Genomic DNA, 4136 nt, shown 5'->3' on the forward strand with positions numbered 1-4136 from the left:
CTCATCCATCCACACATCAATCCGCACATATCACATCCATCATAATATATATCACATATATAATAATAAGTGCTCAAGTCCATCCAAATAAATCCACAAGTCCATCAAAGTCCACAAGTGCATCACAAGTATATCACAAGTCCATCACCAAGTGAACAACAAATGAAAAAAATACAACGTGTACTCATCTCGGCCACTACGACTGTGGTGAAGGCCTAGCTCCATCATTCGGAGGTGCATGAGGTGAATTATTCGAACCACCGTCAGATAGAGACTGCACAAAGGAGTAAAAATTGCATGTGAGACAAGATTATTTAGATAGCTAATCTAGGAAGGTAGAGGCCATACAAGCAAAGCACAAGCGAAAGTAAAAAACTTTCATACTCACAGGAGTAGCTGCAGCTGCAGGACGCGGAGGCGGAGGTGGAACCAATAGCCCAGCTGGTAGAGAGAAGCCCACACGTTGCCCAAGCCCTTGTAGGAACTCCGTAATGTCCGTCAGCCTCTGCGTCTGGGCCTGCCGCTCGTTGTCCAGCTGGGCCGCCAGCTCCTGACGTTGCCTCATTTCTTGTTCCAGCTGGGCCTGTAATATTTCACTCAAATGTTTTAGTAATGCAAAGCTAATTAAGGTGTGTAAAGATCAATGTATGATGAGTAAAACAGGAATAACCTCGAGTGCATCGACTCGATGCTGTGCAGCGGTCGACCGTGTGTGAATGGCCAGGCTCTCACTCATGCTCCGTGCTTGGATCTAGGAGAGAGAGGGAGTAGAGGTTGTGTCGATGATGCCGTCGCCAAGCCAGAACCGCCCATACTTCTTGCCTTGCCCCGCCCTCATGACGGCCTCTCCATCGAAGTCCTGGGTGCTCGGATCGTGGTTTGACCCATGGAGCGACCTCGCCACCTCAGTGTACTCACTGATGTGGGAGTGGACGCTCGGGTTCGTGTATGCCTCGGGCGGGTCCTCTAGGTTGAAGGAGACGTCGAATGTCGCCTTGCCCTTATAGGCCGTACACCATGCCTAGAAGTCCAAGCAAGCCAGACCACTATGTGACGCCGACTGCAAGAAAGACAGCACGATGATTAGAAATCAGACAGAACTGAGCGTCACAATAGGTAAATGAATTCGCGTACCCATGCTTGTTTGTATCTAGTGAGGTTGCGGTTGCCTTGATGATGTGCTGGACCTTGCATCTGCAAACGACGGTCCCGAGCATCCCTGTGCATCTTGATGTACTCCTCCATGAACCACCTCTCCACCATCATTGACCAGCACTCGAGATACGTTTGGCACCACTAGGGAATCATCTACATGTCATCAAGTATTGGACATATAAGAAGATCAAATTAAACCAACTTAATCTCAAAATGAATCAATATTGATGTTCTTCATTTACCTCAAGGTACTGCTCCCGGGTCAGCTGCATCTCTCTTGCATCTTTCTTGGTTTTCCTCTCTCTAAGCTTCGACCCGTAGTAGGTTACGATGGCCTGGATGCGCACCTCATGATGCATGTCAGAGATGAGTTTTTTATAGGCTTTGGTAGTCACCTGCTCCGCCCTAGCCTCAAAACCCTCCTTGCATCTATAATAAGTCTGCATACAAAAGTAATGTATCCATTCATTCAAGAAAAGTCCAATGAATGCGACGTATTGACCAATGTTGTGCGAGGGAGACTTACCCAAAGCTCTGCCTTCACCCGCGCCGTCTTGTTGGGTACTCCGCATCGGTGGCGACAGCGTAGTGGTCAAACGAGTAGGTCGGCTCCGTCTTCGATGCGTACATGACAATGCCGGGGAAGTGTTGCCTGCACAGAAGACCCAGGATGCCGTTGACTAGCCGTGCGTTACCACCCGACACAACCACCCAGTTCCTGCATAAGTGATTAAGAAAAAATATTAGTTCTTTTCATCATATCATATTAAGTAGTGGTGATAACATATAAAGTTACTTACTTTTGCCCTTCGGAGCGAATCACTGGCGTTGGTGAGGAAGCAGAACATGTGGGAGGCTCGTGGGACCTCGCAAGTAGACACTCGAAGAGGAGTCGGAGGAAGCAGAACCCGTGCCTACCGCCTCCAACTCATCGTCCTCGTGCGACACCTCCTCCTTGTCCGTCTGCCGAACCAGCTCATCGTCTGACTCGTCCACAGGCGCCACCTCCTCCTCTGGCTCCTCCTCACGTGGCGTGGGAGGAGATGGCCCCCTCTTGCGTCCGACAGTCCTCCTCCTCCTCCTGTCCGATCCCTCCGCCGCCCCCTCCTCTTGCAGCCGGCATGGTCTTTGGTAAATCGAGTTCACGAACCTATGACGGCCGCCCGCCATCTTTGTTCAATCACCTGCAACAAAAAAGAAAAACAAGACATAATTAGAAATAGGTGCAAAAATAAACAAAACATAATTACAAAAAACATAGTATTACATGTATTAGAAATAATCTTCATGATTGAGATTAGCTGGATCATAGGTCTCGTCATCACTATCAACATTGTCCAACTCATCAACACTATCCGAAGGAGGAATGTTGTCTTCATTGTCATTGCCTAAACGTAATCACTCAAGCATTTGTATGTCCTTCAGATTTCGCACCTCGTCTCCAGCGTCCTCGTCATCATCCCTTTCATTGTCTACTTCCATTCCTATCTCTTCGGTTAAGTCTATGTCAAACCTCCCTTGTAGTCCCTCTTCTTGATAGAACTCTCCATCATATGTGTTTGGGTTGAAGTTGTAATCTTCATCGTTTGGGACTAGTAGTTTACCGTGTGGCGATACCTTGTGCACAATAGACCAACCCTTAAGATGCTCGGCGTCTTTGCACGCGTATGACATATAATAAACCTAGACGGCCTGTTGAGCCACAATGTAGACATCTTTTCCTAGATAGACGGAATCCTGTTGAATTTTGACTAGCCCAAGCTTAGGGGTCTGTCTCGTTACTCCAGGACGAAACTAGTGGCATTTGAATATGACAGGAGTAAGAGGTTTGGAACCATAGAATGATAGTTCGTAGATTTCTTCAATTCTTCCATAATAGTCGAGTCCATCAGGGCCGGGCGTAACAACTCCGCTGTTTGTAGTTTTTCGATTAGGCCGACTCTGCTTGTAGCTTGCTGTGTGAAAATGATATCCATTCATGTCATAACCGGTAAATGACTTGACCCTAACGGCACAGCCGTTTGCAACCTATCTCAGCTCGTCACTTATAGACGCATCAGTTTGGGCTTTCTGTTTGAACCAACAAATGAAATCAGGGCTCCCTAGTCCTACACCCCATGAAAGAAGGGTATCATTTTCTTGCGGGGTAGGTTGCCTTGATCCATGCCAGGATTGACGAAGAAATTCCCTGTACCAACGAGAAATAAGGGGGTTGGACAAAGAAATAAGGACATACGGCGAAATTAAACAAGTTCGTTCAGAACTTACCCAATGAACGGCTGCACCTCGACAAGGTTGGTCAACACATATAGCATGATACTGAGCCACTCTTCATTTTTCAATTGCTTAGTGGTCGATGCACTTGCGCTTCCGAGTTGCCCTTGGAAAAGGCTGAGGTTCGATTCATTTTCGCCAGCATTGTAACGATGGGGTGGATTATAAACGCTAGGAAGTTTCTCAGTGTAGTATTTCTCTGTGAAGTTCGACACCTCCTCTAGAATGTATGCCTCTACAATGGAAGCCTCAATTTTGGCTTTATTTCTACATTTTTTGCGAAGAGTCTTCAGACATCTCTTGATTGGATAGCACCAATGGTTCTGCACGCCCCCCCCCCATCTGTGCCTCATACGGGAGGTGCACAGTCAAATGCTACATCGGCAAGAAGAAGCTGGGTGGAAAGATCTTCTCCAACTTATAGAGCAACATGGGTGCCGCTTTTTTCAAGTCATTAATGACGATCCGAGAGAGCTCCTTGGCACAAAGCTGGCGAAATAAGTAGCTCAACTCTGCCAGCACTTGCCAAACATGCTTCGGGACATAGCCTCGAACCATCGCCGGAAGAAGCTGCTCAATCCATATGTGGTAGTCATGACTCTTCATCCCGTTCTACTCGTAGAGTGCCTAAGTTCACTCCCCTCTTTAGATTCGCTGCATACCCATTAGGGAATATTAGTGTCTTGATCCATTCAAATACTTCCCTC

This window comes from Miscanthus floridulus, chromosome 8, assembly GCF_019320115.1.
Source record: "Miscanthus floridulus cultivar M001 chromosome 8, ASM1932011v1, whole genome shotgun sequence".
NCBI lineage: Eukaryota > Viridiplantae > Streptophyta > Magnoliopsida > Poales > Poaceae > Miscanthus > Miscanthus floridulus.